Source organism: Hetaerina americana, unplaced genomic scaffold (assembly GCF_022747635.1).
Source record: "Hetaerina americana unplaced genomic scaffold, ioHetAmer1.1.p SCAF_72, whole genome shotgun sequence".
Taxonomy (NCBI): domain Eukaryota; kingdom Metazoa; phylum Arthropoda; class Insecta; order Odonata; family Calopterygidae; genus Hetaerina; species Hetaerina americana.
In genome coordinates, this window is record NW_027287339.1 from 1,823,209 (window position 1) to 1,838,945 (window position 15,737).

The 15,737-nt window shown below is 40.9% G+C and overlaps 1 non-coding gene across 1 annotated transcript; it reads right to left on the reverse strand.

Annotated features, from left to right (window-relative positions):
• Positions 1-264: 264 nt before the first annotated feature.
• TRNAE-CUC (transfer RNA glutamic acid (anticodon CUC)) lies at positions 265-336 on the reverse strand. Its single transcript has one exon. It is a non-coding gene; the product is annotated as a tRNA-Glu (tRNA).
• Between the last annotated feature and the right edge of the window lie 15,401 nt (positions 337-15,737).

Sequence of the window (15,737 nt, forward strand, 5' to 3'; positions counted from 1 at the left end):
GCTGAACATTTGTCGTGAAGCCTGGACCTGTAGGTACCGCAATAGCTATATGTAGATATTATGATTTGGAGCCTGTTTGCAGCAAAATATTAGACATACATGAAATCAGATTTGGTCAAAGATAGGCATTATAAACTGAATTCATTTACTTTTTCAATCCAATTTTTCAATGACATTTCAATTCGATGTCTGGCTTCACTTAAAATTTTAAAATGAAATGCAACACTTAAATTATTGAAACTAAAAAAAAAGGCAGAAAAAAATTTCCGGTACCGGGAATCGAACCCGGGCCTCCCGGGTGAGAGCCGGGTATCCTAACCACTAGACAATACCGGATTGCGGAATGAGGGGCATCCAAAAGATATTAAAAAAACCTTTCATTTAGAAATTAATGTGATCATGTAATTCAAATACAGAAATATATTCTAGTTGATCAAACAACTTAGTTCTTACCGCTCCTACGAACCAATCCTTGGATCAATAGGTACTGCTTATGATGGAGTTATTTTCAAATATCTTAGGTAATACGTTTTCCCGAAAAAACCGATCTCTTTGGGAATATTTCGTTTGAAAATCTGTTGTATATTCCTTTCAATGCCAAAGTGAATTAATTCCTAGGAAAAAGATACCCATTAAAATATTTTTTTTAAGAAAAGGAAAATTGATGGCTGTCCGATACGAAAATCGAGAGACGATGAGCCTTTCATTCGCATTAGACCAAAGTCTCTTTCTTATTGTACATATATTTCAATTATTCGTGCCCATTTTTTAATAAACGCCACTTTACGATCTATTATCTATTAAGCTTCCTCCTTGCACAGAATGTTTATTTTTTTCAAAATAGGCCTAATATTACAAAAATTTCAAATATTCGAGGAAAAAAATGGTTTAGTGCAACAAACACCCTATTTCATGAACCTGCAGATAAATTTAGCGTAAATACATGTATTCTTGAGAAATAATTGTTACTTTCATTTGAGAAAAAATAAGTTAATTACTGCACCACTGCAAATAGTGCCACTGGAGAAACAGTTTAAGGATGGTGCTCCCCGGATGTCGTTATTAAAGCTCCAGCTGGACCATGCTGGGGCGCCGGAAGGCACTTACTGTACATGCCTATTACAGAATATTTAGCTTTGATAGCAAAATGAGCCAAATATACCTTTGAGCTTCCTATTTATTTCTGAGAATGTCAGTTCGGAATCTGGAGACTAATAGAACTCATTTCGTACGATAGCTTCGGAGCTTCGAACCACTGAAAAAACTACTCCTTTTCTGATTTTCCTGGGATGCTACAGGTGACACTAGGAAAGACGATGGCCAACCTCACTTTACATGAGAATATCTCACGCTTCATGTTTAGCTAGATTTTACGAGCCGGCCGGTCGGACCCCAATCCACCGCTCCGTTGAGGCTACAGTGAACCAGTCACGATACTTATTGTACGGACCCTGTATCATCGAGCACCTATTGTGGGACGTTTTAGGCAGATCCGTTGGTCAGGATCAAGCCTGCGAGCCTCACACCAACACCCTTCCTTCAAAGCAGCGATTGCCAACCGGTGGTCAATGACTAAATATCAAACAAACATCGCGGTAATATATTTTTTACAGTTACATGAGCTTTAATTTTTTTTTAATATTTAGGGGTGTAATAACCTTTCCTTAGTAAATAATTGGTGATTTTGTGATAAATATTTTACAGATGCCTGCAACGGTTTTCGGGGCGTAGTAGAGCGCTGGGCTGCTGTGCTGAATTCGATTTCGGGTGACACCTCTGGGCACCAACAGCGTCATCCAAACCGCGATTTTTGGATGTCAGATCTTCCTGATAAACCATAGGCGGCACAGGAAAGAGAACTGGCCTAATGTATGAATTCCACTCACCGTTGGACTTAGTAGTAGATGAGTGCTGCCCTCACCTATCAAGCCACCCTCAGGGTAGATTGTTGTGACTGTTTTATAACTTTAAAATATTTTCTTGCATATGGTCCGCATTATCCAAAATTGTGTGCTCGCGAAGTCCCAAAGGTTAACGACCACTGCCTTAGATGGCGAGTCAAATTATTTAATTGACTAAACATAAGTAAGGGGGTTGTTCAGCGTTGCCACCATCGCAGCCGGGCAATAAACCTCCCAAATCGGACATCATCTCAACATTTTCACCGCCCATCAACTGTGCAATCGCCTTTGCCCGCGAAGGAAATCGGTAACAATTTTTTCTCCTCCCGCGTGGGATTCATCCATTCGAGGGGTTAATGGAGAGAGCGTGTCCCTCGGATATTCGGGGCGTGAAAAGTCGGCGTGGGTGGTACGACGAGGTTGCGTAACCGCTTCGGAGGAGGAAGGTCGCGAGGGAAGATGGATGGAAAGGAGGAGAGAGGGACGGAGAGATGAACGAGGAGGAAGAAGAGAATGGAAGCGGTGGGAGTGAAGAAAGGAGGGGGATGGATTTAGTGTGCGGAGGAGGGTTTTACCTCACGAGATCCTCACCCCCTTCCCACCCCCACTAGCCCCAAGTCCCCTCGTACACGCGACCATGTCCCATGCGAAGGCCACGGGCGTCGATGCTCATATTTTGACCACCGACTCCACCCACCTGCCAACACGGCCTGCCTCCTCATTATCCCCCTTTTGGGCGCGACCGGAGAACTGGAATAAGGATTAAAAAAAAAGACGAGAGGGCAGAGATCGGATGTGTGCAGTGGCCTGTGGAACAGCTTCCCACGCGTCGGTTTAAAAATCTCGATTTATTATTCGTGGGAGTCAAAGTGCAAATCGAGTTCGACTGCGGTCTTCCTATCCCCGCTTGGGCGCCACGTGTGGAGACTTTCTCAAGTGCAGGGCGTTACTCCAAAGGATTCTTTACCCTCAAAGCTCAGTCCATGTGGTTGGGTGTTCAAGCATGGACACACACGGAGCCTTTGCTGGAGAGCAGGCTGGGCCCGATGCTTAAGTACTGCATACATCCAGGCAATTCCCTGTGAGTAGCTGCAATAGCGAGTGGCAGGGCTTGTTCGAATATGAGCAACGAAATCATAACAGAAGTCTCTCGAGAGTAGATTTGGTATTTTACATATTTTTTCCACATGCATTCTATTTATCATATGTGTTCCCTATGCTTCATTTTGCTTCTCTAATTCCTTATAGCTCTCTATACTCGTTATTAATCTCTATCTCTTTATATTGCATTCGTGATTTGTTGGGGTGAAAGCGATTTGTCGAATCTATTTCGTCGACAGTATATCTCCTTGATTTTACCCATCACCGTCCACCACGTCAATGACGTGTGGAACTTTGACAATTCCTCAACGTCGAAAGTGATCCCATATGGTAGTAATGCAGCGCGTAATTTGTAATTAGTCTAATCCATTGTTGGATCTCCGTAGGGGCTCTCACCTCAGGTTACAAAATGCTTGTTAGACTTTTCTTTCCTTCCACCGTTCTTTCATGAGCCCCAATCGAATGACCTGCCTCTTTCGCTGTGTATTTGCTTTCAGCCACTGATCTCATTTTTTCACCCTGAGATCATCTTTGAGAAAGTTTTTTGTTTGATTGATACGCTCTTTTCTTGCCATTTAGGCCGACCTTATTTTTCCGAATATTAACGCCTCATTAATGTTCGGTGAGGTGAGGTGATGTCGATGTCCTCACTCTGGTCATCTGTTCTAAGTTCATCTAAGTTTTTATTTAGTTTTTTAACTTTAGTTATATTGAAATACGATCGATAAGATTGTCATATAATATCCTCTCCTTTCTGAGTCCGTGACAAGTTACAAATACTGCTGCCCAGGTAGATGAAGGATTCCACTTGCTCTAGTTTCACTCCCTGAATTATGATATCTGCATTCAGCTTCTCTCCTCCTCATAAAAGGATTTTAGTTTTCTTCTTGTTGAATCTCTAAATAAAATCCCGAAGTACTTGATCCATGTCATTCAGATTTTCTTACAGTCCTCTCGCGTTTCTGCAGCTACTCTAATGCTATCCACTAACCGGAACATGTAAATTTCTTCGCCATTTATCTTTGTGACCACATCTTGTGCTCCTTTTGTTGCCTCCTCTAGGTATTGATTACTTAGTGCTGGCGAGAGGTTGCATCCTTGTCTAACCTAATTGTTTATCAAGGTCTATTTTCCTTCCGTTTTCCATTTGCATGGTTGCTACCTGCTGATTTTTTAAGAGGCGATGGATTGTTGCGTTTATAGTATGTCGAACATCTTTTTATATTTAACTTTATGGAATGCCTTCTCTAATTCCACGAATGACCAGTTAATTTATATGGGACCACTGATTCAGTATCTTCCTATTTCTCGAGTTGATTCTATTCGAGTGACTTATAAAATTGGTAGTCAGGTTCAATCAAAGATCAAATTTAATTATGATAAACGGCAGGAATTCTCCTTCTCAGCATTATTTTTGCATGCCACTTGACTCTCGAAAAATAAGCACCTGATATACTAAAATGATATAATATTCCATACTTAAATGTAGCTCTCCTTAGCCCTAATATTTAAGTAACTGTAGCATACGTATGAAATCCTTCCTTATGCCATATATTTAACTGCCATTTAATTAATTTTTAACTCGAGAATACCACTCCTACCACTATTAAAGGACGTGGAGCTGTTCAAATGTCCTAAATTCACAATTAAAATGGATTCCTACCTGTACATGGATTATCATCAGTAGGCCAAATTTTCAAATAAAATAATCCTTAAGAACGGGTTCGGTGTTAAATCGTCGTTTAGTTTTCATTGATAAATTTTTACATGATTAAAATGCGAATATGGAAAAATGTGGGTCCTAAAGACCTAAAGGTCCGAAATAAATTGGGGTCTTTTAATGCTTAAAGAGGGTAAGAAGTTTCTATAAAATTATTCTACTTAACATGTTTCCTTATAATGATGTCAGGTATTTGAGAGGTGTGCTATTTCATTGCGTTTCCTTGCAAGGAATTAGGGGAGGGGGTTCTGGATCAATCTAGAGTATGTTTTATCATAATATTTTTCAGTCCTTGTATGTGAAGAAAATATTCAAATCACCTTGATCACCAAAGGATACATTGTGCATATTCTTACTAATGAAACTGTCGCTTAAGAATTATTTAAGCATTTATCACTCTGCTATCAGAGTTTCGAAATGATCGTTTCATTTCACTGTATGTATTTTTATATCAATAAAAAAGTTCGAGTCGTCATTCATCGCAGTGTGCTATTTTCAGTAAAAACATGCAATTAAAGTGAATAGTTGGTAATCACAGTGATGAATGATTTCGTCGAACCTAGATGACCCTTTTTATTTTTAAGAAAAATGTACCCATCGAATAATTAACGATATTGCAGATAATAACACAAGAGGGGAATGCTCATATCTTGACGATCCTCTCAATGCGGGTGGGGGTAATAAAAACTGAAAATTACCTCACGTAATTTAAGGGTGGTACCCATAGATAATCAAGGATTCGGTTTTATCTCAGAGCAAGTTAATTTTCACAGACATTACGACATTGTGCATCATGTTGGATATTCTGATGCCGACGTCTCGATGGCTGACTGAACGAATTGTTTCTATTATCGTAAATTCCCCACAAACCTCACTTGCCTATGGGTGGCTTATCGAGAACCAATTGCTATGATTCGAGGAGTGTTTTATCATGGCACATCAGTAACTGATATCGTCCATATGATAGATAATTGAACTTCTTGACTTTATCACTCCGAGCACAAAACGTGTGCGTTTTTTCGATTCCGTGTGGTTCGAGTTCTTCCTTGTAATGTTCGTACGCGAGTTTACATATCTCTTGCAGCTGGGAAAGACTCAACCGCTGTTATCTTTTGCTGCAACGCGCTCGCGTAATATCTCTCATAAGAACCTCCTTCGGACGTGGCTATTGTGATTTTCATGTTGATATCCCATTGTTTAAATGGCGAATGAAGTGCCCTCCATCGGAGCGCGCACTACTCCAAACCTCATGCCACGAACATATTATCATTCGACTCTAATGCTTCACTGGTGTCGGGTTTAACTATAGTATAATGGTGCGACCCTCGAGATCTTTTGAATTTGAAGTTTCTAATTCTGGGCCAACGGAAGGAACCCTTTCCCTCTCGCATTTCCCGTCACCATTCTTCCTCCTCCGTGGTCCCGTCTCTTTCCCCACTTCTGGCCCATCGTTCACAGTCCGCCCACCCGTCCACTATTTCCGTTTCGTCAGAGTGAGAATTCGAAATTTCCTATGTTTATCCGTCCCCCTCGCGTCCTTAAATTGTTTGTAATAAGTATATGCTCAACACGGTCCCCAGAGGAAAAAAAAGTCAGGCGTACAACAATGCGCCCCGTGACAAATGGGGATCCGGGGGAGAGAGAGAAGTGAGTCCTAACGGCGACTTAAGGACTGGTCCGATTAGTCACGCCCTTGTTCCAGCTGTCGGTGATGCTCTCTCCCGAACCGCCCTTCGGCCCCGTGCTCTCAAGTATCCGAACTCTTCTCTCGGAATTCCATCGATTTCCTGCACCCCTTGCCCCTGGAAACTGGATGGCAAGCCCCCTCGAGACAGGAATGGACTTCTGAAAACTGTCAAAAAAATTATCCCTCCTTCGTTGCGAGTTGATCACCGGGAGGGCACAGGAAATAGGAGAGGGGAACATTCTCAGTGAGGGAAAGATTGCTTGTATTTTTCCTGCCACTGCCAGCGTGGATTTCCTTCCCCCGCCCTCCTCCCCATCATGCGTCAGTGAAGCACTACATACACTTTCCAGAACCTTTTCGCTCAGCCATAGGGCCCATTCTGCGGAGCCATCTTGATATTAGACGTCGGTGGCTAGCACGAAATATATTTACCCCTCTGATTTCCTGCCTTGGGCTTCGATGCGATTTTCCTGGAAGTGTCTCCCAAGCATTCGTATGATGAAACGAGCGCGCTCTTCGGGAGCAATTATCAAGGGAAATATTGTAAAATGTACGTTCGACATGCTTTAAATAGGAACTTCCACTCGGACGAAAATTAACAGATTAGGTCCATCTCGTGAATCACACACCCCTTCCCTAATTCCGTATGTTGATATAAAAGCGTTCCTTCGAGGCGAACTTGATCGTAAAATCAATTTTAGTTCTTACGGGATTTTGTGCATTTATTATTGTTATAAGTAATCTAATGGTTAAGGTAGGTTTTGCATGGACACAATTACCAAATAAATATTTGTTTCTCCCAACAAAATACAACCCAACATCCTACTCTACAAAACGTCCCTCTTCATCTCTGTGTACTTCCTTCCTCCCTTCATCCCATCCAACATCCCTATCCTATTCCTGCCCATTACTCGTTTTCTTAACATTCTCCCTTCTATTACAGTCTTCGACATCACACCGCCGATCAATGCGCCCTTCATCCATTTTTCCTGCGTCCTTAGGATTTCTCCCGACAATCCCCCAATCTCCTCTCCTCCCCCTACGTCACGTAAACTGCTACGAAACGTAAACTGCTCTACCTGCTCCATCTTTTGATCTTCTATTCCAACGCTTAACTTAGATTTTCTCTTTCTGGAAAACCGTATAACCATTGTTTTATTTACACTCGCATGAGAAATATGAATTATGCCAAGTTAGAGCGTGGGGCAGGAAATGTCCCATTCCGCGGCGAGCGACATGCGCGTACAAGTTGAGTTGATTACATTTGGTCATGCTCGTCTTGTAAGTCCATTATATAATTCGTTCTGTTACGGTCATGTCAATTTTCTTAAATGGCTCATCAAGCCCCATAAATACACAACTCTTTTTTCGCGGGATAAAAAATCAAGGAAAGAGTTAATACCCGCCTACATTCATCATAGCAATCCAAGGAAAATTGTTTTCAGCGCTTAGGTTAAATATTTAGTGTGAGAGGATGGATGTCAGCAAGAAATTTTATCCAAAAGTAAAGAATTGGATATACTAAAATAAATAAAAGATACTAATCTATTGGTCTCCAAGAGCATTTAAAAATGTTTAAAAGTTGAAATTTTAAGATTTTAGTCAAACTTATATGAAATTTGATTAGATTCAGATTATTACTGTTATTTTTACGAATTTCCAAGATATTAGGAGGTAGATGAAGTGGATTTTGATGTTGGGAAGTTGTGCGACGTTGAAGGCTGTCGTAAAAGGGAGGGTGATGGAGGAGCTGGAAAGAGGAAGGAATGGAATGGTCATTTCTGATATCATAAGTGGGAGGGAAAGTATAAAAACATGAAGGCAGAGCAATAAGATAATGGTAGAGTAAGCAAAAGTTTAGGATGAGAGAGAGCGTATAAACATTTTCATGGTCCATAACAATCTTCAAGCAGTCCAAAAACTGTCATTAATCGGTTGACAACATACGGCGGCGATGTTTTAAGTCCCTTTATAACGATTCATGTGCTATATAAGTATATCCTCAGGATATTTATATATTTAAATTAATAGTGATAATATGATAAATAATGGTAATATAACGAGTGAGGGAAAATGTGAGAATGAGTGCAGGTAAAAAACTTCTAGAAAAACCGAGGAAAGAAATTTGTTTAGACCAGATAAGCTATTGACAATGTAACTTACTTCTACCTTACGTTTATGCTTTATTATACCTTGTATTTGGAAGGGATTAAAGTGGAGGGTGGGGCAGATAACGAACTAGCTAAAGAATACAATGACGTATGGTAACGGTGGATTTGAATGCGACGGTAGGCGAAGGAAGAGATGCGGTGGGGGACTACGGTTTAGGTACGAGGAATAACCGCGGGGAGAAAGCAATTGTGTTCTGCAGGAGACAGGGGTAAGTCATCACTAATACATGGTTTACACACAACAAAAGGCGTAGGTAAAAATGGAAAATGCCAGGTGACTCAGAAAGGTATCAGCTAGATTATATCCTGGTTAGGCACAGATTTAGGAACAGTGTGATAAATTCTCACAGCTTCCCGGGAGCGGATGCGGACTCTGACCATAATTTAGTTGTTATGAAGTGTAGCCTCCGTTTCAAAAAGATAAGGCAGGGGCGGTGGGTTAGGAAATGGAATTTATAAGGATTAAATGGATTGTCAAGGAAGGAGTATCAGCAGGCTGTAGAGAAAATTTTGGATGGGGGTAAAGAGCTGAGTACAATCGAGGAAAAATGGGAATATCTCAAAAAAGGGATATTGAAATCCGCATAAGAAACTATTGGAACCGTTAATGCAATAAGGAAATGGAAAACATGAATCACCGGCGAGATGATTTGAAATATAGATGAGAGAAAGAAATGGAAGAATGCAAATACAGAGTTAGGAAAAAGGGCGTACAAAGAGTTAAATAATTAATTGAGACAGGTAACAAATAGAGCAAAAGAAGCGTGGTAAAAGACACTGTGCGAGGATATGGAGAGTTTGCAGAGGAAGGGTTAAATTGGTGCGCTATTCATGAAAGTTAAGACATCATCGGGAAGTAAGACGGGAAGGTTTGTGCTGACAGTTAGAGATAAGTCAGGTAAGATAACAGTTTACACAGAAAAGAGCCAAGAGGGATAGATGGAATATAGAGAGGAACTGTTTGATAAAGAAATTAGACCAGCAAGATTAGACAGAGAGAGACTATGACGAAGATGATAATAGCATAGGTTCTGGTTTACTCAATGGCGAGATAAAAAGGAATTGAACGATTTGAAAGCAAATATGGTTGTGGGGGTTTTCAAAATTCACGCGGAATTCACTAAATGGTTTGGAAAATTATGGGGGGGAAGGGTCCATGTGGACTGATTCGTAGTAACTATGAGGGAGGAATCTGGCCGGAAGCCTTTGTGAGATCAGTGTTAGTTCCTATTCCGAAAAAGGTAAGTGGGGACTAAAGAACAGTAAGTTTGATTTCCTGCGCAGCTAAAGGGGTTCTCAGGATCATCAACAATAGGTTGAAGATCAGGGCTAATGTTTACTCAGGGGATGAACAGTTTGGGTTTAGGAAGGGGAGAGGTACGCGTGATGCCATTGCAGTAATGAGATCACTAATCGAGAGGAATATAGAATACAATCAGGATGTATTTGCCTGTTACGGAAATTTCGGAAAGGCATATGATAGAGTGTATCGGGAAAAGCTAATAAGTATATTGCAGAAAATAGGAATAGATTGGAGGGAAAGGAGGCTAATCCGCAACCTGTACATGTCTCAGACTGCTCAGGTGCGAGTGGGGAACGGGGAGTCCGGCTGGGCAGTGTTAGGAAGAGGCGTAAGGCACGGTTGCCCATTATCACCGTTGCTGTTCAACCTGTATGCAGAAGAAATGATTAAAGAGGCATGGGAAGAACTAGAGGTAGGAATGAAAGTGGGCGGAGAATTCGTAAAATCAGTTAGGTTTGCTGATGACCAAGCTTTAGTTTGTCAGTCAGCCAAGGGGCTGCAAGCATTGCTGAGTGAATTGGAAATTCAGTGCGACAGGTATGGGATGAGAATCAACATTAATAAAACAAAGGTTATGCGATTTTCCAGAAAGAGAAAGGTTAAGCTTAACAATAAAATAAGAGGGCAAAAATTGGAGCAGGTGGAACAGTTTACGTATCTCGGAAGTTTTTTGAACCAAAATGGTCAATATGGTTGGGACGTAAGGAAAAAAACTGCCGTAGTTAGAAAATTTCACAAGGAGGGAATTGATGACAGGGACATTGAGTAAGGATGTTATGAAAATGCTCGTCAAAACTTTCATATGTAGCGTAGTCATGTACGGCGCGGAAACATGGTCATTGAAGCAGGAGGATAGTCGTAGATTGGAGGATTTTGAAATTTAGGTGTGCAGAAGAATGGGGAAGGTGAAATGGACAGAGAAGAAAACAAATGAGGAAGTACTTGGTATGGTGGGCGAAGAGAGGGGTTTGTTGGGAGCAATCCTATGGAGGCAGGAAAAGTGGATAAAGGGGGTAATGACTGGCAATGGGATGCTGAAAACTGTAATAGAGGGGAGAATGTTAGGCAAATGAGGAAAGGGAAGGAACAGGATAGGGATGTTGGACAAGATGAAGGGAGGAAGAAAGTACTCAAAGATGAAGAGGGACCAGATGCAGAGTAGGATGTTCGTTTGAGTTATGTTAGGAGTAACAAAATATTTATTTGAGAATTGTATCCATCTAAAACCTACCTTAACTGGTAGATTCCCCAATAATAATAGGTGAATTGTATTGTCCACTCATACATGTACACTAGCGATCATATCATCGGGGATACAATCTTTTGATACAATAAATACAAAGGTACCAGTCGAGCGGTGAATCAAATATGAGAGAAAGATTTCGAAGTGACTGAAAGATTTATTTTTTCATGCTTCACGACCGCAGAAAGAAAAATGATACACTGACAAGTTCTTAAGCCATTACTAAATTCACATGTCAACACATGTATGTAAACGGACTTCTGCCACTAGACGAGTATTTTCTTAGCAGATGTCTTGCCATTACCTTCCACTCGTCCTTGGTGGGATTTTCTCGTGTTATGCCGGTTTAAATTATGCAGGTTGTAATGGCATACTTATTGATTAATTTAAACATGATCAGCAGTATTAAAACGATTATGTACAAACTTATTTAAATTGAATGAAAAGGTGCATATTTATTTTTCCACGATAAGAAATATTTTAACTTTCTACTCATGCTTCATCGAATCACGAAATAACATATTATTATTGACATTCTACCGGTTAAGATAGAATTTTGGAAGGACAAATTAGCATGTCTCGAAACAGATACCGGTGCAATTTGAGACAGGTACAGATTGTGGATAGATTTCGAATGCCCTTCTTGAAATCAGTGAAACAAAGAAATACATCCTGATAGCTTTGCATTCTCCTTTCTATTGTTGACCTCATTACTGCTATGGCATCACACTTGCCTTTCCCTCTCCTGAACCCAAAATAATCATCCTCTAAATGATTAAGGATATGTAAATTGGAAGAAATGAAGAGATAAAGAATTTATGCGAATTTGAAGGAGAGTTTATTGTAGTGTAGGGTTACGTCTTTCGTCGTGTTAAGTGAGTCTCGAACCTGTGTCCATCTTAATCGGTAGAATTATTAATAAAAAAGAAAACATGAATGCAGGTCAAGTGGCACGAGAGTTTCACTTTTCACTGCCGAAACCAAAGAATAGTATTTTACCAGAACTAGTTTCAGTCTAATGAATTTATTTAGACCATTACTCATGTTGGATTCATACAATTGAACGCCAATAGAGAAATAATTTACTCTGGTTACCGGGTCAGAGTAACGTTTAACCATTCGAGTCTTTCATGTTTATCTCATTTGGTCTTTTCAAGATTCCAGCTTTCAAGTGGAAATAGCATACTCAAGCTTATCTATTTTTGATTGTTTTCATGATAATTGCAAATTGAAGATTTTTAAAGCAACATTAAAATATGTTATTTTTACACTTTAGGAACCTCAGGATACGCGCGAAGCCACTGATACATAGAGGTAGCCACATAATTTTCTGAAAAACCAATGCGAAGTGTTTCTTATAAATGAAAATAAATAACTTCTTTCAAGGCAGCCTCTCAGAATATCGCAGGGGCGGCGGGTTAGGAAATTGAATGTAGAGTATAACTGGAATGACAAGGAAGGAGTATCAGCAGGCTGTAGAGAATATCAGGAATGAGGGAAAGGAGCCGAGTACTATCGAGGAAAAATGGGCATATACGTATATGCCTGGACTCCTATCGACTTGTATTTCTGACAGCAAAGAATGAATATCCAATCTATAAAATCAGCGATAAGACATCAGCGATTCTATTGACGTACATTTGTACCTGGCGAGTCATTAAAATTATCCCTTGAAATGGAGTCGTTAAAATTCCATCGAGCAAGTTATTTCTAGAATTGGAAAAGGTAAGGCTAGTTTTATCATAAAAAAATTAAGAGTAGCGATTGATGATCCTAGTGTAGCTTGATAAAATATTGGCAGTGAACGGTCAGTATTTGAATCATTAGTGTCAAAGGGCTTTTGTGTCTTCGGTGAGTGTGAGACAAGAGGACTGTCCGTGTCAGGATGGCACATGTGTACTCGTCTTTCCTTCTAAATACTTTCTATAGCAAAATTTTAATCTGCTCGCGATTTTCCGCTTTTACGATTTCCACACATTTCCAAAGATCGTGTTCTCTGGATTATCAATCCAAGTGTACAAATTTCATTTTCCCCTCACCATAACCTCCTTACTCCCGACCGAAGAGAAATATCCGCGATTGCGCCTCGTTCGGTTGAATCGAAACCACAGAAAGAGGCGTTTTAAGGACGGGGTTATCGGTCCGCGTTGTAATTTATTCTCCGTCTGACGACTTGACGGATAATGCCCATGCTGCCCGCGAGACGGGGGCAGAACGTCCCGATGGCTCCGGCTGGCTCTCAGGGAGAAGGCACCACCGGACACCCGAGGGACGGGCCGTTTTCCCCTCTCTCACTCCTCCCCTTCTCCCGTGCTGAGTTTTCATCACCCTCGAGATCAAGCTCGGAAACGTGTCGGCAATTACGACGTCGTTAGCCGCTTTGAGGACGGGTTCCCACCCCCCGTTCCCTTCCCTGACTGGAGGAATGTAAAACTTTTTCTTCTGAGGCTTAGTACCCCAAGGGATGGGTCGGTCTGGCAGAGTGGGGTCGGATGAGAAACAACTATTTTTGACCGATTAATTGAGTACCGGTGTTCAAGAGATCTTCCCGTTTGCTGAGCTAATTGATGACGCTCTGACTGTCTGGAGCCCCAGGGACTCGCGGGAGAGCGGAAGAGAATCCTCCTCGCGTGACGGGCGCGGGTTTTGGTAGGCGCCGGCCGTCTTGCTCTCGCCAAGAGCGGTCATTAGAAGTGGAATGGAGTGCTAGTTATGTCAAGGGCTCCCTAAATGGAGAGCGTGCACCCTTTTAGGACTACGGACCACACTTATGTTTCCCCTGAAGCTCGAGACGGGAAGTTGATGCTCCTGTTTGAACCCTTTTTGATTTTCAGTCGCCCAATGCATCATATTTTGTAATTACGGAGTGGATCTAGTTTTTATTGAGAAAATAACTTTATCACCGAATGATTTAATGCCCACTGCTCCAAAAAAATATCATTTTAAAAATTCGAAAGAAAATAGTTGTTGAGAAAAAAGTAGCCATTTTCATGTAAGAGGTTTTTTTATCTTATAAAATTTGAAAGACACGAGTTACGGAAGTGTATTCAAATTTATCATCCTTTTTTTCTATCTCAGTGTGATAAATGTTGTAAATGTGTGAAGTTTTTTCCCATTTGTTTCCAATTCCAGTAATACGGGAACAAGTTCGATTGCATGTAAAAATACTGAGATCGGTAAACTTTTTTGTAATTAGTGGGTAAAATTAGTCAAGAATATTGTAAAGCATATTAAATTATAAGGAAATGAATAACACCAGTTTATCTTACGCAAAAGGTGTAATGTCACAAACAACTTTTATATAAAATTTCAGTCAATGAAAAAGAATGATAAAAAGTACTAATGCAAATAATGCATTTGATCTGTTCAACATCTCGTTGATCAAGAAACTTGACGTGTAGTTTCTTTGGTGCTGACGTTAGTACGAAAATACTTATGTAGGAAGAGAGATTGGGTGGGCCGGAGAGATATCAGAAAATGTCTAACTCCCGTATATTTTTTTCAAAAATAAAATAGAAGGTTACACGTACTGAAGAATATGAAACTTTCTTCGCGGCATAAAGAAGGTTGGGTCGAATAAACAGGAAGTCGTGGTTGGTTCTGAATAAAAGTATTGTTATGAGGAGACGCACAAAGTCAATACAATACAAATTGAGACTACCGGTCAGGAACCTCACAAGATACAAGGCAGTATTAAGGAATACGAATACTCTCGTCACTATGGCCACCAGTAGGGGAGCCGTGGTACGCGGTCCATGTGGTTCCATTCTTGACGGCCAGCCCGTCAGCCGACGCATGGTAACGCGACTCAAGCGGACGGATATCCCATCAGAGGTGGAGCCACTAGACGGGACCAATGCTGCATCCCAGTTTGAGGGATGGCTAGCCTTTAGATACAGATTTTCTGACCCAATGGTCAACACTCATCATCCCTTGAGGTGGGGTGGTGCGACTCAGGGCACTTCCGGCCTGCCATTTACACCGGAAGGGGAGGGGATAGGTAGCCGGCGAGGCTCCCCAGCCTCCCCCACCCAAGTGTCGACCACGTGCGCATGACCATGGTCCCCGACCTCCTGCGTGCCCATGACTACTGCTGATGCGACAAAACATTTCACGTATTGGGGCAACATTTGGGCGGAAATGATTATTTTAATAATGAAATCGAGAGAAGAATTGGATTAGCAAAATAATTATTCAATAAAATGAGGGAATAAGATACCTTGTAGGAATAATAAACCTTGCAATACCTCCTTATAGGAATAATAAACCTTGCAAACCTCGCCTAAGTCAACAGCCAAGTAAGCCAAATATGTTATATCACATGAAGAGCTAATTATTCAAGTATATTTGGTTTTTATCTCAGATGCATTTAATATTATGATCTGGTAAACAAAACATTGATACATAGAATTGATGAAGATTGGCTTCTGTTCTCGGGGAATAAATCTCTTTTAGGAAATGAATGGGTCTGCTACATGGAATCTAAGAGTGAGGGGTGGAGGGCAATTTCTCTTGTTAAGTGCTTCCCAGCTACGTTCCCTGTAATGTGACTGAGATGAAATGGAGGAAATGGGAAATGGGAAAGTCTGCTCGCCATTTGTCAACACATAG